Here is a 23,348-nt window from a genome sequence, read left to right on the forward strand (position 1 = left end):
CTTAGGATTTAACCATCGTTGATGACCAACAACTGGTTTAGCATCTTTCTCCAATTTTATTTTGTGCTAACATAGAGTGAGACTAATGCCCTTAAGATCATAAAGAGTATATCCAATAGCTGCACGGTGCTTCTTCAGAGTTTTCAATAATTTATTTTCTTCATGTTCTGAAAGGTTAGCACTAATAATAACATGATATATCTTCTTTTCATCAAGATAAGCATATTTCAGAGTATCAGGTAATTGTTTAAGCTCAAAGACGGGGTCACCCTTAGGTGGAGGAGGATCCCCAAGGATTTCAACAGGAAAATTGTGTTTCAAAATAGGTCCCTAATTTAAGAATACTTCATCTGTTTCCCTTCTTTCATTCATAAACATATCATTTTCATGGTCTAGCAAATATTGTTCTAAAGGATCATTAGGAGGCACGCCAACAGAAGCAAGACCAATAATTTCATCCTTGCTAGGCAATTCTTTATCATGGGGTTGTCTACGAAATTTAGAGAAATTAAAATCACGAGACATATCCCCCAAACCAACAGTAACAATATCTTTCTCGCAGTCTATCTTAGCATTAACAGTATTCAAGAAAGGTCTACCAAATATAATGGGACAAAAGTTATCTTGTGGGGAACCAAGGACAAGAAAATCAGTAGGGTATTTAATTTTTCCACACAAGACTTACATCTTTAACAATCCCAATTGGTGAAATAGTATCCCTATTGGCAAGCTTAATAGTAACATCAATATCTTATATCTCAGCAAGTGCAATATCCTTAATAATTTCTTCATACAAGGTCTATGTTTATCTTTAGTATCAGGTTTAGCAATTCTAGCAGCTTCATCACAGAAATAAAGAACATGCCCATCAATATTATTGACAAAGAGATCTTTAATCATAGCAACACTAGGTTCAACTTAATTTAATCAGAGGGTTTGGGTGTTCTAATATTACTTTTTTTACCATAGTTGAAGCTTTAGCATCATCCTTTGTTCTAACATGGAATGGTGGCTTCTCAATGTAAGCAGTAGGAACAATAGGATCATCTTTATAAGTAATAGTTTCTTCTTCAACTTTAGTAGGTTCAACTACTTTAACTTCAATGGGAGGATGATATTTAAACAACTTCTCCTTAGGGAGATCAACATGAGTAGCAAATGATCCACAGAAAGAAGCCAACATCTCAGAGTCAAGTTCATATTTAGTGCTAAAATCACGAAAAGCATCGGTATCCATAAAAGATTCAACACAATCAAACTTAAGGTTTATACCTAACTCCTTACCTTCGTCGAGATCCCAATCTTCAGAGTTGCGTTTAATTCTTTCCAATAAATCCCATTTGAATTCAATATCCTTCTTCATATATCGAGCATGGATCGATCATTATGAGAAAGCTGAGCATAGAAATTTTGAATAATAGTTTCTCTTGAGAGCTTGTGATTGGGGCATGAATATAACATTGACTTAAGCCTCCCCCAAGCTTGAGTGATACTTTCTCCTTCACAAGGCCAAAAATTATATATATAATTCCGATCACGATGAACCAGATGCATAGGATAAAACTTCTGATGAAATTCCAATTTCAATCTGCTGTAGTTCCATGATCCAATATCACCCAATAGCCTATACCATGTCAATGCCTTTCCCATCAAAGATAAAGGGAAGACCTTCTTCTTGATAACATCCTCAGGCATACCTGCAAGCTTAAATAACCCACAAACTTCATCCACATAGATTAGGTGCATATCGGGATGTAATGTTCCATCTCTTGCATAAGGATTAGCTAGCAGTTTCTCTATCATACGTGAAGGAATTTCATAATAAGTATTTTTAGTAGGTGCAGTAGATTGAGGAGCAACTCTTTGCTTTTTCGATCGAGGTGATGATACCCCGAACAGGCACCTCAAAGGGTTATTTTCCATAGTAACAAGTGATAGTAAATTTCAGCATACTATATAAATGTTTCCTTACCAATTTCCACTTACCAAAGGCGCTTCACTCCCCGGCAAAGGCGCCAAAAAAGAGTCTTGATGACCCACTAGTATATGGATATATCATAGTCTTTTTGATAAGTAAGAGTGTTGAACCCAACGAGGAGCAGAAGGAAATGACAAGTGGTTTTCGGCAAGGTATTCTCTGCAAGCACTGAAATTATCGATAACAGATAGTTTTGTGATAAGATAAATCGCAAAGGGTAACAATTAATAAAAGTAAACAAGGTGCACCAAGGTGGCCCAATCCTTTTTTTAGCAAATGACATGCCTGGACGAACTCTTATATAAAGCAAAGCGCTCCCGAGGACACATGGGAGTTATTGTCAAGTTAGTTTTCATCATGCTCATATGATTCACATTCGTTACTTTGATAATTTGATATGTGGGTGGACCGGTTCTTGGGTGCTACCCTTCCTTGGACAAGCCTCCCACTTATGATTAACCCCTCTCGCAAGCATCCGCAACTACGAAAGAAGAATTAAGGTAAACCTAACCATAGCATGAAACATATGGATCCAAATCTGCCCCTTACGAAGCAACACATAAACTAGGGTTTAAGCTCCTGTCACTCTAGGAACCCATCATCTACTTATTACTTCCCAATGCCTTCCCCTAGGCCCAAATAATGGTGAAGTGTCATGTAGTCGATGTTCACATAACACCACTAGAGGAAAGACAACATACATCTCATCAAAATATCAAACGAATACCAAATTCACATGATTACTTATAACAAGACTTCTCCCATGTCCTCAGGAACAAATGTAACTACTCACAAAGCATATTCATAATCATAATCGGAGGAGTATTAATTACCATTAAGGATATGAACATATGATCTTCCACTGAATAAACCAACTAGCATCAACTACAAGGAGTAATCAACACTACTAGTAACCCGCAGATACCAATATGAGGTTTTGGGACCAAGATCGAATACAAGAGATGAACTAGGGTTTGAGAGGAGATGGTGCTGGTGAAGATTCTGGAGGAGATTGACCCCCCCTCTCGATGAGAGGATCGTTGGTGGTGACGATGGCTTTGATTTCCCCCCACGGAGGGATGTTTCCTCGGCAGAACAGCTCCGCCGGAGCCCTATATTGGTTTTGCCCAGGTTCCGCCTCGAGACGGCGGCTCTTTGTCCCGAAAGCTTCCTTCTGACTTTTTCAGGTCAAAACACACCATATTGCCAAAGATGGGCACCGGAGGCCAGCCAGGGGCCCAGAAGGACGGGGGGCGCGCCCTCCAACCTTGCAAATTATGAGAGAAAAGGCATTAGAATTACTCCAAAAAGCATTATTATGGATAAAAACATCACAAATAAAAGTAAGAAAACATGATGCAAAATGGACGTATCAACTCCCCCAAGCTTAGACCTCCCTTGTCCTTAAGCGAAAACCGAAATTGAAAAACATGTCCACATGCTTTGAGAGAGAGGTGTCGATAAAAACAAAATACGGACATAGAAGCATCATGTGAATTATTATAACAGCAATAAATTTAAACATAAGACTTTTGTCCTAGAACTTTTTTTTGACCTTGAAGACTGCAGGGCTTACACCCCACAGCATTTTATTAATGATAAGAGCTGGAACAATACAGTGCTTCCTCAAGTTGAGGAAAAATAAAAAGAAGAATAAAACAAGAACCTAAAGAAGGCTATACAAGGGAGGGATGTACTATACCTAATAATTACAATGTTACACTTAACTAACTCTCCTCAAGGAGGTAGGAAATCAATCCACTTAAGTAAGGCCTCTCTATACTTCCGTTTGATTCTATGAGAGAGCAAAGTGAGATCATGAATGAAGCCATTTCTCCACGCCCTGAAAGATGGTTTGATGTTCCTGAAAGCTCTGTCATTCCTGACCTTCCAAATATTCCACCATGCAGTGAATACCACCTCCCCAAAGAAAGGTTTTCTAGCATGGCATGCAATCTCCACCATGTCATCACTGTCTTTTCATATAATTTGCAGATAAATCCACACCCGAACACTGAAATTGCACTGGAAAAAGAGGTGGTTTCTGTCCTCCAGTATCTCAGTTGGACAAAGTACACATTCAGGCCCATCATTAATCCTCCAGTGCCTCCTCTGGGTCATGTCCTTAGTGTTAACCCTGTCCATTATAACAAGCCAAGCAAACATCTTGATCGACATTGTACAACAACTCCTCCAGATCCACCCCAGGATGGGGTTTGCTACCATTGGCTGATAGACAAAGTCATAAAACTTTTTTGCAGTATATTTAGACTTCTTGCCATGCCTCCACCCCCAAGAGTCATGACAGCTACTGTCTATATGGAAAGACCCCATTAAGGACGAGAGCTACTGTAGATCCTGAAAGGCTTGTTCAGAAAGAGGCAAGTAAAAAAGGTCTTGGAAACTACTAGCCTGAAAGACTTCCCTGACTGAGAGGTTTTTGTGGAGACAAAAGGAATAGAGCCTAGGAAATCGATCTTGAAGAGGGACATAACTGTTTCCAATTTCCCAATGATCAGACCAGAACAGCACAGTATCTCCACTATGAACATCAACGGAAGTAACTGCTCTGAAATTATCCATCAACTTGCAGACATCTCTCCACCAAAAAGAGCCACAAAGAATAGTATCATGTGGAATCCTTTGGAAATAGTAAGAATCCCATACTAACTGAACCCAAGGCACATCCATCTTATTATAAAATTTATTCAGATGTTTCAGAAGGAGAGCTTCATTTTGCAATCCAAGGTTTAAGATTCCAAGCCCCCTTCGATTTAGGCCTGCAAACAAGTGGCCAGGCAGCCAGAGAATGGCCCCTCTCCTGACCATATTTCCTCCATAAACACTGCCTCTGAATCCTTTCCAACTGCTTCAAAATACCCTGAGGAATTGACAAGCTGCAAAGGAAGAAGATAGGAAAAGAAGAAATGACAGAGTTCAATTGTCATAGAACTTTTATCATATACTTCTCATGAATAAGTAACAGTTCATCACACAATCCAAGTATAAAGCAAAAACTCTATTAGAAACCAACAAACTATGCTCTCAGTCAACTTTGCAACTACAATTCATCATCTTTTCAGGAAGGGTCACGTGTCGGAGCCTTTAGGCAACTACACATACTCAACCATCATATAGTCTTCTATGATTGCTAACACTCACCGCGTATACATGGGCAAAACGTTTCAACCGGACACATAGAAAAATAGGGGCTTATAGTTTCGCCTCCCCACATATTCACCTCAAGGGTGGTGTCAACAATAGTAACTCATGCTATCTATATTCAACTGGACATATGTGCCTAGATCTTTTCTCACCACATGATGCTTGCAAAAGGAGAAAAATAAAAAGGAATAGAGGGAAAACTTTGACTCTTTGCATAAAAATAAATACATAAAAGTAAAAGATAGGCCCTTCATAGAGGGAAGCAGAGGTTGCCATGCGCTTATTTGATTGTATGCTCAACCCCTTAGTGCAAAAGAATGTCACGATGCACTGCCCCTTGTGATAGCGACCTTTACTATGCGGTCAGTCGCTTTTATTCTTCACCTTCACAAGTTCGTACAACGCTCAATTTTCTCTTACACTAAATGATCTCACACATTTAGAGGCAATTTTATTGCCCTTTTTGCACCGATGACAACTTACTTGAGGGATCTTGCTCAATCCCTAGGTAGGTATGGTGAACACTTGAAAATAAGATTTGGTTTTAAGGGTTTTTGGATGCACAAGTAGTATCTCTACTTAGTGCGGAATTTTTGGCTAACAAAGATAGGGGGAAAGCACCACATGTTGAAGGATCTACGACAATATGACTTCTATGTGAATATAAACAAACATAAACCATTAAGTGGTCTTCCTTGTCCAACGTCAACAATTTTGGCATATAATATCTTGATGAGTACTCACAATCACAAAAGATTTCTAGGATAGTATATTTATATGTGAATCTTATCTTCCCTTATAAATTCTTTCATGAGTTGCATCATTGACTAATGCTATGTTTGTCAATCTATAATAAAAGTTTCTACTTATACTTTTCCTTATGTGGTGCCATCACCTACCATAAGATTAGTATATGATCTTATTGATTTATTTCCTTTCTTTTTTTCTTTCTTATTTCTTTTCTTTATTTGCAACATGAAAGTAAAGAAGCAAAAACTCAAACTAAACTTTATTATATAACTTGCACACGATTACAAGGAAATATCACTAAGCAAACCTTAAAGAAGAAAGGACCGAACTAAACATTTATTCATCTAAAGAAAAAGATCAAACTAAAATAAGTAAAAGCAAAAAGATAGTTGGATGATACGATACCGGGGCACCTCCCCCAAGCTTGGCGGATGCCAAGGGGAGTGCCCATACCCGATACTCAATTTTCCTTTGGTGGTGAAGAAGATGGCGCTGGTGATGAAGAAGAGATCTTGCCCTCGGGTTTCCATGGCAGTGGTCCACCATCATAAGAGGAGGAGTGAGTCTCACGGGTTCTGCAACTAGCAGCCAAACTCATACCTTTGAACCTCGCCTCATATTCGAATACTTGGTTTTGGAGATCATAGATCTGGCTTTGGAGGAAATTGATTTGCTCGTTGAGGGTGAAGACGATGTTCTTCATGGGCTTGCCATCCACCTTGAAATCACGGGAGGGATCCGTGATCATGAGGTGATTGGCATGGAGTCCATGCTCCACCATCCCCTTGCACCGGAAGACATCTTGCTCCATAGCTTCGAGCCTGGCCTCCACGGTTCCCGTTGAGGGAGTCCTGGATTATGGGGTCCTCGGGCGTCCAGGCTATGTGATGTGGGCCGGACTAATGGGCCATGAAGATACAAGATAGAAGACCTTCCCCCATGTCCGGATGGGACTCTCCTTTGTGTGGATGGCAAGCTTGGCATTCGGATGTGAATATTACTTTCTCCGTAAACCGACTCTGTACAACCCTAGGCCCCTCCGGTGTCTATATAAACTGGAGGGTTTAGTCCGTAGAGGCAATCATAATCATACAGGCTGGACATCTAGGGTTTAGCCAAGATCTCGAGGTAGATCAACTCTTGTAACCCCTATATTCATCGAAGTCAATCAAGCAGGAAGTAGGGTATTACCTCCATTAAGAGGGCCCAAACCTGGGTAAACGTCGTGTCCCTGTCTCCTGTTACCTTCGATCCTTAGACGCACAGTTCGGGACCCCCTACCCGAGATCTGCCGGTTTTGACACCAACATTGGTGCTTTCATTGAGAGTTCCACTGTGCTGCCGTGAAGGAGATTTTTCTCCCCAGCCAGATCTTTGTATTCGGCGGCTTCACACTATGGGCCAACTCGCTTGGCCACCTAGAGCAGATCGACAGCTACGCCCCTGGTCACCAGATCAGTTTAGGAAATCTGAATTATGTCACTGATATCCGAGGAGACTTGAACTTCCAAGGGTTCGCGGCCCCAACCACTGCTCTGGCCTTAGATCCGGAGTGCGTCACCAGGCCCGAAGACGGGAGTCTAGAGCCCGCCGGATTCTCTGCGGCTATAGAGCTCAACACGGGAGAACCGGAGGGAGTAGTGTCACCGGCAGTCATCATAAAGTCAGACTCCTCTCCGGGCACTAGATCCGAACCCTCGGAATCCACATCATGCGAGCTCGGCCTGGGAACTTCTTTCCTGCCCTACTCCACGGACTCTCGCTTCCCCGTTCAGACCTCGCTCTTAAACGAGGCTTTAGACTTAATGTGATCCCTCGCCATCACAGAGGAATCGCTTCTGAATTACGCCCAACCCGGAATAGGGGCTGAAAGCAGGGAATTTTACTCCCCACCCACCACCCACTTCATAGCCACTATCGAGGACGACATGCTCGATTACGCCTCCGAAGACATCGACGGTATGGATGACGATGCCGGAGAGGAGCAGGCCCAAAACCCGCCATTCACCGGAGGCTGGACGGCCACTTCCTCATACGACGTGTACATGGTGGGCACACCTAAAGAAGGCGACGGCGATGATGTGAAGGATCCAGTCGAGGACGAACCTCCTGAGATACCACCAAAGTGTTGATGTCAGCGGCGCTGCTCTAAATTGCGTCGCGGAAAAGACAGCAATACCGGCACCAGAGACAATAACACTCCGGATAATGCCGGAGACCAAGAAGACCCCATCGAACGAACATCCGAACAGGATGACCGGGAGGACGGGCAAGTTGACCCTGGCGAGCCAACAGGGAAGGACGACTTGGAGGATAGAAACTACCTACCACTCTCCGAGGACGACGTGAGCCTCAGCGATGAAGATTTTATCGTGCCAGAGGAACCCCTCGAACAAGAGCGCTTTAAGCGCCGACTAATAGCCACTGCAAGAAGCCTAAAAAAGAAGCAACAGCAGCTTCAAGCTGACCAAGATCTGCTCAACGACAGATGGACGAACATCCTGGCAGCCGAAGAATATGGCCTTGAATGCCCAACCAAGAGTTACGCGAAGCGTAAGCTACTGCTCCAATTCGACGATGAGGCACTGGAGCCCATACCACCAGCGCGTAACGCGGCTGACGGACCTGACCAACCACCACGTGGCCGGGACAGAACGGCAACTCAAGCCGAACATCAGCCTGCACCACCTCGTCGTAAAAGCAGAGAAACAACAGCTCGGGGATACACATATGACCCGCGACAGGACCTGGAAAATAGAGCAGGTCAGACCAGATCAATCTACGGATCGCGGGGGCGTGCCCCAGCGCGTGAAGACGGCTATCAAGCCTGGCGCGACAAGCATAACCACGCCCGGGCCAGAAACCGCATACGGACTTCATCCGATATGCGTCATGACATGGCCCGATACAGAGGCGCCGCACACCCCCTATGCTTCACCGATGAGGTAATGGAGCACCAGTTCCCAGAAGGGTTTAAACCCGTGAACATAGAATCATATGACGGCACAACAGATCCCGCAGTATGGATTGAAGATTTCCTTCTCCACATTCACATGGCTCACGGTGACGATCTACACGCCATCAAATACCTTCCCCTAAAACTTAAGGGGCCAGCCCGTCACTGGTTAAATAGCCTCCCAGAAAACTCTATCGGAAGCTGGGAAGACTTGGAAGACGCCTTTAGAGATAGCTTCCAAGGCACGTATATCCGGCCTCCGGACGCTGATGACCTAAGTCATATAGTCCAGCAGCCCAGAGAGTCGGCCAGGAAATTCTGGACCGGGTTCCTAATTAAAAAGAACCAGATTGTCGACTGTCCGGATGCCGAAGCCCTAGCGACCTTTAAACACAGCATTCGCGATGAATGGCTCGCCCGACACCTCGGCCAAGAGAAGCCGAAGTCCATGGCAGCCCTTACAGCACTCATGACCCGCTTTTGCGCGAGCGAAGATAGCTGGCTAGCCATAGCAGTAACAGTACAAGCGAACCTGGCATTTCCGAAGCCAGGAATAGCAACGACAGGTCCCGACGCAAAAAAAACAAGCGTCGAAGCAACAATGACAATACCGAAGACACGGCGGTCAACACCGGATTCAGTGGCTCCAAGTTCGGTCAGCGGAAGAAGCCATTCAAAAGAAACAGAACGGGCTCATCCAGCTTGGACCGAATACTAGATCGACCCTGCCAGATTCACGGCACCCCGACAAGCCTGCCAATCATACCAACAAAAGTTATTGGGTCTTTAAACAAGCCGGTAAGTTAAATACCAAACATAAGGAGAAAGGGTCGCCTAGCGAGGACGACGACGAGGAGCCTCATCCGCCAAACACAGGGGGACAGAAGAAATTTCCTCCTGAAGTCAAAATGGTGAACATGATATACATTACTCATATCCCCAAGAGGGAGCGCAAGCGCGCACTAAGGGGCGTCTATGCGATAGAGCCAGTCGCCCCAAAATTCAACCTATGGTCGGCCTACCCGATCACTTTCGATCGCAGGGACCATCCGACCAGTATCCATCATGGAGGTTCGGCGGCACTGGTCCTCGACCCAATCATTGATGGATTCCACCTTACGCGAGTCCTCATGGACGACGACAACAGCCTTAACCTGCTCTATCAGGACACAGTCCACAAGATGGGTATTGATCCGTCAAAAATCAAGCCCACTAAAACTACCTTTAAAGGTGTAATACCTGGTGTAGAGGCCCGTTGCATGGGCTCAATCACATTGGAGGTCATCTTCGGTTCTCTGGACAACTTCTGAAGCGAAGGCTTGATCTTCAACACCGTCCCCTTCCGCAGTGGCTACCATGCACTACTCGGACGAACCGCCTTCGTTCGCTTCAATGCGGTCCCACACTATGCCTATCTCAAAATCAAGATGCCCGGACCACGCGGCGTTATAACAGTCAATGGAAACATGGAACGCTCCCTCCGTACCGAGGAGCACACCGCGGCCCTGGCAGCGGAAGTACAGGGCGGCATTACCAAGCCGAATACCACATCGGCAGCCAAGCCCCCAGACACTGTCAAGTGAGCCCGGACTACTCCGCAACGCGACAGTCCAGCTCGTCAGGAGCTCGACTAGCAATTCGGCCTACGTCTCAGCCCCGAACGAACTACGGCATATGTACCACGCGTACATAACTACGCACTAAAGATACCATGGGCAAAGATGGAGGCATAGAACAGCTACAGTCCACAATACGGCTAGACCCTATCCGAACACTCGTATTTTCTTTTTCTTTTTATTTTTCCAGATTCCTTTTTGACGGTACCAAGGGCCCTTTCCTGGGCCCATCATGAAAACCCGATCGTCGATCCTTTCGAAGGATAATACACCAAAGAGAAACACATCATAGACGCGTGACAGAGTATCTAGAGGGTCTTTTAAGATCACCTCGTCTGTTTTCAGGACCCGTACGCAGCTTTCCCTTGGGCTCGGCATGTAAAATAGCCTTGTTGATTATCACATTATTTGTACAAATACGTTTTGATGTATCAATCAGACTATAATGGAAACAATTTCTAGCCCAACCTATGTGGTACTGGCTCACCTCTTAATCTGTATTTTCCTGTTTTTGTCCGATTGTCATGTACACCTTGGTACGACCTAAATCGCTAGGGGCTCCACTGAGCCCCGTGCACTTCCTAAATATACAACAAGTCCGAACACTTTTTATAGTACAATTCAGCATCCTGAATATAGCATTATATGCATCGGCTCCGAATCATGTCTTTGGTCAATAGTTGGGTTGCCCGGCTCCTGTGGTTACTGCCTTACGTTCCGCTTGATTGGCTAAGGTAGTAAAGGGAGAACTACTGCGATTGTGTTTCTGGTTCATCCGGATAAACACCTCAGTAGAGAAAGCCGAAAACTGACTGTCATGATGCGGCGAGAGCTGGTCAGCTATTCAGTGGCTAAGTATAAATCTCTAGCGATTTTTTCTGCATTACGCGACGGACCGGCCTTCACCCGGTCAGGTGTCTACATCACCCTAGTTCGTATAATCGAATAATGCTAGGGGCTGCGCCTACACTCCCATTGTCAAACTTCTATGGCTAAGTGAGAGCGATAAAGCCACACTGTCCGATTGCCTGGTTCGCCGCACTAACACCTCCTTCAAGGACCAAACCGTTGGATCAAGTGTGTTTAGGTGCTATCCCGAACACCCCCGTACTGAAGGAAATATGCCCTAGAGGCAATAATAAAGTTATTATTTATTTCCTTATATCATGATAAATGTTTATTGTTCATGCTAGAATTGTATTAACCGGAAACATAATACATGTGTGAATACATAGACAAACAGAGTGTCACTAGTATGCCTCTACTTGACTAGCTCGTTAATCAAAGATGGTTATGTTTCCTAGCCATAGACATGAGTTGTCATTTGATTAACGAGATCACCTCATTAGGAGAATGACGTGATTGACTTGACCCATTCCGTTAGCTTAGCACCCGATCGTTTAGTATGTTGCTATTGCTTTCTTCATGACTTATACATGTTCCTATGACTATGAGATTATGCAACTCCAGTTTACCGGAGGAACACTTTGTGTGCTACCAAACGTCACAACGTAAATGGGTGATTATAAAGGTGCTCTACAGGTGTCTCCAAAGGTACTTGTTGGGTTGGCGTATTTTGAGATTAGGATTTGTCACTCCGATTGTCGGAGAGGTATCTCTGGGCCTACTCGGTAATGCACATCACTATAAGCCTTGCAAGCATTGTGACTAATGATTTAGTTGCGGGATGATGTATTACGGAACGAGTAAAGAGACTTGCCGGTAACGAGATTGAACTAGGTATCGAGATACCGACAAGCGAATCTCAGGCAAGTAACATACCGATGACAAAGGGAACAACGTATGTTGTTATGCGGTTTGACCGATAAAGATCTTCGTAGAATATGTGGGAACCAATATGAGCATCCAGGTTCCGCTATTGGTTATTGACCGGAGAGGTGTCTCGGTCATGTCTACATAGTTCTCGAACCCGTAGGGTCCGCACGCTTAACGTTACGATGACAGTTATATTATGAGTTTATATGTTTTGATGTACCGAAGGTTGTTCGGAGTCCCGGATGTGATCACGGACATAACGAGGAGTCTCAAAATGGTCGAGACATAAAGATTGATATATTGGACGACTATATTCGGACACAGGAAGTGTTCCGGAGAAGTTTCGGATAAAACCGGAGTGCCGGAGGGGTTACCGGAACCCCCCGGGGAAGTATTGGGCCTTAGTGGGCCTTGAGGGGAGAGAGAGGGCAGCAGCCAGGAGGTGGCGCCCCCCCCCATGAGTAGTCCTAATTGGACTAGGGGAGGGGGGCGCAGCCCCTCTTTCCCTCTCCCTCTCCCTCTCTTTCCTTCCCCCCTCTCTTCCTAGTTGGACTAGGAAAGGGGAGTCCTACTCCTACTAGGAGGAGGACTCCCCCCCTCTCCTTGGCGCGCCCAAGGCAGCCGGCCTCCCCCTTGCTCCTTTATATACGGGGGCAGGGGGGCACCTCTACACACAATTGATATACGATATTTTAGCCGTGTGCGGTGCCCCCCTCCACCATATTACACCTCGATAATATCGTCGCGGAGCTTAGGCGAAGCCCTGCGTCGGTAGAACATCATCATCGTCACCACACCGTCGTGCTGACGAAACTCTCCCTCAACACTCGGCTGGATCGGAGTTCGAGGGACGTCATCGAGCTGAACGTGTGCTGAACTTGGAGGTGCCGTGCGTTCGGTACTTGATCGGTCCGATCGTGAAGACGTACGACTACATCAACCGCGTTGTGATAACGCTTTCGCTTTCGGTCTACGAGGATACGTGGACAACACTCTCCCCTCTCGCTGCTATGCATCACCATGATCTTGCAAGTGCGTAGGAAATTTTTTGAAATTACTACGTAACCCAACAGTGGCATCCGAGCCTGGTTTTATGCGTTGATGCTATGCACGAGTAGAACACAAGTGAGTTGTGGGCGATATAAGTCATACTACTTACCAGCATGTCATACTTTGGTTCAGCGGTATTGTGAGATGAAGCGGTCCGGACCGACATTACGCGTACGCTTACGTGAGACTGGTTTCATCGTTGCGAGCACTCGTTGCTTAAAGGTGACTGGCGGGGGCCTGCTCTCACTTTAGTTGAACCGAGTGTGGCTACGCCCGATCCTTGCGAAGGTTAAAACAACACCTACTTGACAAACTATCGTTGTGGTTTTGATGCGTAGGTAAGAACGGTTCTTGCTAAGCCCGTAGCAGCCACGTAAAAACATGCAACAACAAAGTAGAGGACGTCTAACTTGTTTTTGCAGGGCATGTTGTGATGTGATATGGTCAAGACATGATGCTATATTTTATTGTATGAGATGATCATGTTTTGTAACCGAGTTATCGGCAACTGGCAGGAGCCATATGGTTGTCGCTTTATTGTATGCAATGCAATCGCCATGTAATTGTTTTACTTTATCACTAAGCGGTAGCGATATTCGTAAAAGCAATAAGTTGGCGAGACGACAACGATACTACGATGGAGATCAAGGTGTCGCGCCGGTGACGATGGTGATCATGACGGTGCTTCGGAGATGGAGATCACAAGCACAAGAAGATGATGGCCATATCATATCACTTATATTGATTGCATGTGATGTTAATCTTTTATGCATCTTATCTTGCTTTGATTGACGGTAGCATTATAAGATGATCTCTCACTAAAATTTCAAGATAAAAGTGTTCTCCCTGAGTATGCACCGTTGCAAAAGTTCTTCGTGCTGAGACACCACGTGATGATCGGGTGTGATAGGCTCTACGTTCAAATACAACGGGTGCAAAACAGTTGCACACGCGGAATACTCAAGTTAAACTTGACGAGCCTAGCATATGCAGATATGGCCTCGGAACACGAAGACCGAAAGGTCGAGCGTGAATCATATAGTAGATATGATCAACATAGTGATGTTCACCGTTCAAACTACTCCATCTCACGTGATGATCGGACATGGTTTAGTTGATATGGATCACGTGATCACTTAGAGGATTAGAGGGATGTCTATCTAAGTGGGAGTTCTTAAGTAATATGATTAATTGAACTTAAATTTATCATGAACTTAGTCCTGATAGTATTTTTGCAAATTATGTTGTAGATCAATAGCTCGCGTTGTTGCTTCCCTGTGTTTATTTTTGATATGTTCCTAGAGAAAATTATGTTGAAAGATGTTAGTAGCAAATATGCGGATTGGATCTATGATCTGAGGATTATTCTTATTGTTGCACAGAAGAATTATGTCCTTGATGCACCGCAAGGTGACAGACCTATTGCAGGAGCAGATGCAGACGTTATGAACGTTTGGCTAGCTCAATATGATGACTACTTGATAGTTTAGTGCACCATGTTTAACGGCTTAGAATCGGGACTTCAAAGACGTTTTGAACGTCATGGACCATATGAGATGTTCTAGGAGTTGAAGTTAATATTTCAAGCAAATACCCGAGTTGAGAGATATGAAGTCTCCAACAAGTTCTATAGCTAAAAGATGGAGGAGAATAGCTCAAGCACTGAGCATGTGCTCAGATTGTCTGGGTAATACAATCGCTTGAAACAAGTGGGAGTTAATCTTCCAGATAAAATAGTGATTGACAGAATTCTCTAGTCACCATCACCAAGTTAGTAGAACTTCGTGATGAACTACAGTATGCAAGGGATGACGAAAGTAATTCCCGAGCTCTTCGTGATACTGAAATCGACGAAGGTAGCAATCAAGAAAAACATCAAGTGTTGATGGTTGACGAGACCACTAGTTTCAAGAAAAGGGCAAAGGGAAGAAGGGGAACTTCAAGAAGAACGGCAAGCAAGTTGCTGCTCAAGTGAAGAAGCCTAAGTCTGGTCCTAAGCCTAAGACTAAGTGCTTCTACTTCAAAGGGACTGGTCACTGGAAGCGGAACTACCCCAAGTATTTAGTGGATAAGAAGGATGGCAAAGTGAACAAAGGTATATTGGATATACATGTTATTGATGTGTACTTTACTAGTGTTTATAGCAACCCCTCGGCATTTGATACTAGTTCAGTTGCTAAGAATAGTAACTCGAAACGGGAGTTGCAGAATAAACAGAGACTAGTAAAAGGCGAGGTGACGATGTGTGTTGGAAGTAATTCCAAGATTGGTATGATCATCATCGCACACTCCCTATACTTTCGAGATTAGTGTTGAAACTAAATAAGTGTTATTTGGTGTTTGCGTTGAGCATGAATATGATTTTATCATGTTTGTTGCAATACGGTTATTCATTTAAATTAGAGAATAATTGTTGTTCTGTTTACATGAATAAAACCTTCTATGGTCATACACCCAATAAAATGGTTTGTTGGATCTCGATCGTAGTGATACACATATTCATAATAATGAAGCCAAAAGATGCAAAGTTAATAATGATAGTGCAACTTATTTGTGGCACTGCCGTTTAGGTCATATTGGTGTAAAGCGCATGAAGAAACTCCATACTGATGGGATTTTGAAATCACTTGATTATGAATCACTTGATGCTTGCGAACCATGCCTCATGGGCAAGATGACCAAAACGCCGTTCTCCGGAACTATGGAGAGAGCAGCAGATTCGTTGGAAATCATACATACAAATGTATGTGGTCCGATGAATATTGAGGCTCGTAGCAGGTATCATTATTTTCTGACCTTCACAGATGATTTGAGAAGATATGGGTATATCTACTTGATGAAGCATAAGTCTGAAACATTTGAAAAGTTCAAAGAATTTCAGAGTGAAGTGGAAAATCATCGTGACAAGAAAATAAAGTTTCTACGATCTGATCACGGAGACAAATATTTGAGTTACGAGTTTGGCCTTCAGTTAAAACAATGTGAAATAGTTTCACTAATCACGCCACGTGGAACACCACAGTGTAATGGTGTGTCCGAACATCGTAACCGTACTTTATTAGATATGGTGCAATATATGATGTCTCTTACCGATCTACCACTATCGTTTTGGGGTTATGCATTAGAGACAGCTGCATTCACGTTAAATAGGGTACCATCTAAATCCGTTGAGACGACACCATATGAACTGTGGTTTGGCAAGAAACCAAAGTTGTCGTTTCTTCAAGTTTGGGGTTGTGATGCTTATATGAAAAGTTTCATCCTGATAAGCTCAAACCCAAATCGGAGAAATATGTCTTCATAGGATACCCAAAGGAGATTGTTGGGTACACCTTCTATCACAGATCCAAAGGCAAGACATTCGTTGCTAAGAATGGATCCTTTCTAGAGAAGGAGTTTCTCTCAAAAGAAGTGAGTGGGAGGAAAGTAGAACTTGATGAGGTAACTGTACCTGCTCCCTTATTGGAAAGTAGTTCATCACAGAAATCTGTTCCTGTGACTCCTACACCAATTAGTGAGGAAGTTAATGATGATGATGATCATGTAAACTTCAGATCAAGTTACTACCAAACCTCGTAGGTAAACCAAAGTGAGATCCACATGTACGGTAATCCTGTTCTGGAGGTCATGTTATTTGACCATCACGAACCTACGAACTATGAGGAAGCGATGATGAGCCCAGATTCCGCCAAATGGCTTGAGGCCATGAAATCTGAGATGAGATCCATATATGAGAACAAAGTATGGACTTTGATTGACTTGCCCAATGATCGGCGAGCCATTGAGATTAAATGGATCTTCAAGAGGAAGACAGACAGTGATAGTAGTGTTACTATCTACAAAGCTAGAATTGTCGCAAAAAGGTTTTTGACAAGTTCAAGGTGTTGACTACGATGAGAGTTTCTCACTCGTATCTATGCTTAAATCTGTCCAAATCATGTTAGCAATTGCCGCATTTTATGAAATATGGCAAATGGATAAACAAAACTGCATTCCTTAATGGATTTATTAAAGAAGAGTTGTATATGATGCAACCAGGAGGTTTTGTCAATCCTAAAAGTGCTAACAAAATATGCAAGTTCCAGCGATCCATCTATGGACTGGTGCAAGCATCTCGGAGTTGGAATAAACGCTTTGATAAGTTGATCAAAGGATATAGTTTTATACAGACTTGCGGTGAAGCCTGTATTTACAAGAAAGTGAATGGGAGCACTACAGCATTTCTGATAAGTATATGTGAATAACATATTGCTGATCGGAAATAATGTAGAACTATTCTGCAAAGCATAAAGGATTGTTTGAAAGGAGTTTTTCAAAGAAAGACCTCGGTGAAGCTGCTTACATATTGAGCATCAAGATCTATAGAGATAGATCAAGACGCTTGATAAGTTTTTTCAATGAGTACATACCTTAACAAGATTTTGAAGTAGTTCAAAATAGAACAGTCAAAGAAAGAGTTCTTGCCTGTGTTACAAGGTGTGAAATTGAGTAAGACTCAAATCCCGACCACGACAGAAGATAGAAAGAGAATGAAAGTCATTCCCTATGCCTTGGCCATAGGTTCTATAAAGTATGCCATGCTATGTACCAGATCTATTGTATACCTTACACTAATTTTGGCAAGGGAGTACAATAGTGATCTAGGAGTAGATCACTGGACAGCGGTCAAAATTATCCTTAGTGGAATAAGGATATGTTTCTCGATTATGGAAGTGACAAAAGGTTCGTCGTAAAGGGTTACGTCGATGCAAGTTTTGACACTAATCTAGATGACTCTAAGTCTCGGTCTAGATACATATTGAAAGTGGGAGCAATTAGCTAGAGTAGCTCCGTGCAGAGCATTGTAGACATAGAAATTTGCAAAATACTTACGGATCTGAATGTGACAGACCCGTTGACTAAAATTATCTCACAACATGATCACACCTTGGTACTCTTTGGGTGTTAATCACATAGCGATGTGAACTAGATTATTGACTCTAGTAAACCCTTTGGGTGTTGGTCACATGACGATGTGAACTATGGGTGTTAATCACATGGTGATGTGAACTATTGATGTTAAATCACATGGCGATGTGAACTAGATTATTGACTCTAGTGCAAGTGGGAGACTGAAGGAAATATGCCCTATAGGCAATAATAAAGTTATTATTTATTTCCTTATATCATGATAAATGTTTATTATTCATGCTAGAATTGTATTAACCGGAAACATAATACATGTGTGAATACATAGACAAACAGAGTGTCACTAGTATGCCTCTACTTGACTAGCTCGTTAATCAAAGATGGTTATGTTTCCTAGCCATAGACATGAGTTGTCATTTGATTAACGAGATCACCTCATTAGGAGAATGACGTGATTGACTTGACCCATTCCGTTAGCTTAGCACCCGATCATTTAGTATGTTGCTATTGCTTTCTTCATGACTTATACATGTTCCTATGACTATGAGATTATGCAACTCCCGTTTACCGGAGGAACACTTTGTGTGCTACCAAACGTCACAACGTAAATGGGTGATTATAAAGGTGCTCTACAGGTGTCTCCAAAGGTACTTGTTGGGTTGGCGTATTTCGAGATTAGGATTTGTCACTCCGATTGTCGGAGAGGTATCTCTGGGCCCACTCGGTAATGCACATCACTATAAGCCTTGCAAGCATTGTGACTAATGAGTTAGTTGCGGGATGATGTATTACGGAACGAGTAAAGAGACTTGCCGGTAACGAGATTGAACTAGGTATCGAGATACCGACGATCGAATCTCGGGCAAGTAACATACCGATGACAAAGGGAACAACGTATGTTGTTATGCGGTTTGACCGATAAAGATCTTCGTAGAATATGTGGGAACCAATATGAGCATCCAGGTTCCGCCATTGGTTATTGACCGGAGAGGTGTCTCGGTCATGTCTACATAGTTCTCGAACCCGTAGGGTCCGCACGCTTAACGTTACGATGACAGTTATATTATGAGTTTATATGTTTTGACGTACCGAAGGTTGTTCGGAGTCCCGGATGTGATCACGGACATAACGAGGAGTCTCGAAATGGTCGAGATAAAGATTGATATATTGGACGACTATATTCGGACACCGGAAGTGTTCCGGAGAAGTTTCGGATAAAACCGGAGTGCCGGAGGGGTTACCGGAACCCCCCGGGGAAGTATTGGGCCTTAGTGGGCCTTGAGGGGAGAGAGAGGGCAGCAGCCAGGAGGTGCCCCCCCCCATGAGTAGTCCTAATTGGACTAGGGGAGGGGGGCACAGCCCCTCTTTCCCTCTCCCTCTCCCTCTCTTTCCTTCCCCCCTCTCTTCCTAGTTGGACTAGGAAAGGGGAGTCCTACTCCTACTAGGAGGAGGACTCCCCCCCTCTCCTTGGCGCGCCCAAGGCAGCCGGCCTCCCCCTTGCTCCTTTATATACGGGGGCAGGGGGCACCTCTACACACAATTGATATACGATATTTTAGCCGTGTGCGGTGCCCCCCTCCACCATATTACACCTCGATAATATCATCGCGGAGCTTAGGCGAAGCCCTGCGTCGGTAGAACATCATCATCGTCACCACGCCGTCGTGCTGACGAAACTCTCCCTCAACACTCGGCTGGATCGGAGTTCGAGGGACGTCATCGAGCTGAACGTGTGCTAAACTCGGAGGTGCCGTGCGTTCGGTACTTGATTGGTCGGATCGTGAAGACGTACGACTACATCAACCGCGTTGTGATAACGCTTCCGCTTTCGGTCTACGAGGGTACGTGGACAACACTCTCCCCTCTCGTTGCTATGCATCACCATGATCTTGCGTGTGCGTAGGAATTTTTTTGAAATTACTACGTTCCCCAACACGTAGTACCTGCGTGGGGGCTGAAGCCGACGACTGGCCAACTCTCACATTTCGTAAACGGCCGCACAGGAGGAAACATTTTAAAGCAAAACAAGCAATATATCATACATAAGCCTTATTCCACAATACAGGATCAGACAACATATATAGATTCATTCAAAAATGATGTCCTTCGAACACTGGCCCTCTACAATGCGGGATCCTTCCAGGACATCATCGAAATACCGCTCCGGTGTGCGGTGCTCTTTGCCTGCAGGCGGTCCCTCGGTCGCGAGCTTGATGGCGTTCATCTTCGCCCACAGCAACTTGACACGGGCGAAGGCCATCCGCGCACCTTCGATGCAGACCGACCGCTTTACGGCATCAAGTCGGGGGCAGGCATTGACCAACCTCTTCACGAGCCCGAAGTAGCTGCTAGGTATGGGTTCGGCAGGCCACAGACGGATTATAAAATCGTTCATAGCCAATTCGGCTATCCTATGCAGCTCGGTCAGCTGTTTCAGCTGATCGCTGAGGGGCACTGGATGCTCTGGCGCAAGGTATTGCGACCAGAACAGCTTCTCCATTGAGCTCCCCTCTTCGGCTCGGAAGAACTCCGCAGCATAAGCAACACTCCGGGGCAGATCCGCAAACGCTCCTGGAGAACTCCAAACCCGGGTCAGTAAGAGGTACCTCCTCCTCACAAATTTGCTCTGCATATTAAAGGCCTTACCCGCCGCGATTTGTTTTGCCTCTTGGATCTCCCGGAGGGCGCCCTTGGCCTCAACCCGGGCTTCCTGTGCGCTTTGGAGGGCCTTAGCAAGTTCGGAATCTCGATCCGCAACCTTGCACTCCAAGGACTCACATTTACTTATGGCGTCCTTGAGCTCTTGCTGGACTACCTCCACCGTTGATTCGTGTTTTTGGCGGGCGGCTCGTTCCTCTTCCGCTTTCTTCTGGGCTTCAGCCGGTGCGTTCTTGAGGGATTCGACCTCAGAAGCGTCGCCTATGAGCATCATAACAACACGATCAGCAGGATACCACAACAACTCACATCATTTCAGATATGAATAGGTATTGCATACCTTGCTTATCCTCCAGTTGTTTGTCGGCGCGGATAAGCTCTTCATCAGCCCGCTCCAACCTCCGCTTTAGTTTGGAGACTTCGGCGGTATGGGAGGTTGTCGCTAGCATCAAAGCCTGTTTGTTCAAATAGACGTATATGTCAGTCTCCTGCGAAAACTATTCGATCCTCTGTCCGGCCTTTCTTCGTGAACGCCGGACAGAGCCTCAGGGGCTACTATCTATACACATGCATTCTTTTTATATAGTTACATCACATACCTCAAATCCTGTCAGAAGGCTAATACGTCTCCATCGTATCTATAATTTTTGATTGTTCCATGCCAATATTATACAACTTTCATATACTTTTGGCAACTTTTTATATTATTTTTGGGACTAACATATTGATCCAGTGCCCAGTGCCAGTTCCTTTTTGTTGCATGTTTTATGTTTCGTAGAAAACCCATATGAAACAGAGTCCAAATGTGATAAAACGGACGGAGAATACTTTTGGAATATTCGTGATATTTGGGAAGAAGAATCAACGCGAGACGGTGCCCGAGGGGGCACGAGGCAGGGGGCCCGCCCCAGGGGGGCAGGCGCACCCCTGACCCTCATGGGCAGCCCGTAAGGCGGTTGCTACTCTTCTTTGGCCGCAAGAAAGCTAATTTTCAGAAAAAATCTTGGCGAAGGTTTCAATCCAATAGGAGTTACGGATCTCTGGTTATAAAAGAAACGGTGAAAGGGCAGAATCCAGAATGCAGAAACAGAGAGAGACAGAGAGGCAGATCCAATCTCGGAGGGGCTCTCGCCCCTCCCATGCCACGGAGACCAAGGACCAGAGGAAGAACCCTTCTCCCACCTAGGGAGGAGGCCAAGGAAGAAGGAGAAGGAGGGGGGCTCTCTCCCCCTCGCTTCCGGTGGCACCGGAGTGCCACCAGGGACCATCATCGTCACCGCAATCTTCACCAACACCTCCGTCATCTTCACCAACATCTTCATCACCTTCCCCCATCTTTATACAGCGGTCCACTCTCCTGCAACCCGCTGTACCCTCTACTTGAACATGGTGCTTTATGCTTCATATTATTATCCAATGATGTGTTGCCATCCTATGATGTCTGAGTAGATTTTCATTGTCCTATCGGTAATTGGTGAATTGCTATGATTGGTTTAATTTGCTTGTGGTTATGTTGCTGTCCTTTGGTGCCCATCATATGAGCGCGCGCGTGGATCACACCATAGGGTTAGTTGTATGTTGATAGGACTATGTATTGGAGGGCAAGAGTGACAGAAGCTTCAACCTAGCATAGAAATTGATGCATACGGGATTGAAGGGGGACCAATATATCTTAATGCTATGGTTGGGTTTTATCTTAATGAACGTTAGTAGTTGTGGATGCTTGCTAATAGTTCCAATCATAAGTGCGTAGAATTCCAAGTCAGGGATGACATGCTAGCAGTGGCCTCTCCCACATAAAACTTGCTATCGGTCTAGTAAAGTAGTCAATTGCTTAGGGACAATTTCGCAACTCCTACCACCACTTTTCCACACTCGCTCTACTAACTTTATTGCTTCTTTACCTAAACAACCCTACTTTTTATTTACGCGCTCTTTATTATCTTGCAAACTTATCCAACAACACCTACAAAGTACTTCTAGTTTCATACTTTTTCTAGGTAAAGCGAACGTTAAGCGTGCGTAGAGTTGTATCGATGGTCGATAGAACTTGAGGGAATATTTGTTCTACCTTTAGCTCCTCGTTGGGTTCGACACTCTTACTTATCGAAAGAGGCTACAATTGATCCCCTATACTTGTGGGTTATCAAGACCTTTTTCTGGAGCCGTTGCCGGGGAGTTATAGCGTGGGGTGAATATTCTCGTGTGTGCTTGTTTGCTCTATCACTAAGTAGATTTTATTTGCTGTTCTTAGTTGTTTTCCATCTTTAGTTATGGGTAGGAAACGCAAAATACCAAAAAAAGTAGTTGTACCTACTGAACCAATGGTTGAAGAACCACTCAAAATCTAGCACACTCCTGAAGCTTTTTACTTGGTTAATCTTCGATCCCTATGTGCTCGTGCTGAAACCCCAACTAGCTTAGTTGAGGGCAAATCTTTAGATGAGCATGCTAGTTATGTGCGACATCGCTTATCTCAAAAAGGGAAACT

Source organism: Aegilops tauschii, chromosome 4 (genome assembly GCF_002575655.3).
Source record: "Aegilops tauschii subsp. strangulata cultivar AL8/78 chromosome 4, Aet v6.0, whole genome shotgun sequence".
In the NCBI taxonomy this organism is placed as follows: domain Eukaryota; kingdom Viridiplantae; phylum Streptophyta; class Magnoliopsida; order Poales; family Poaceae; genus Aegilops; species Aegilops tauschii.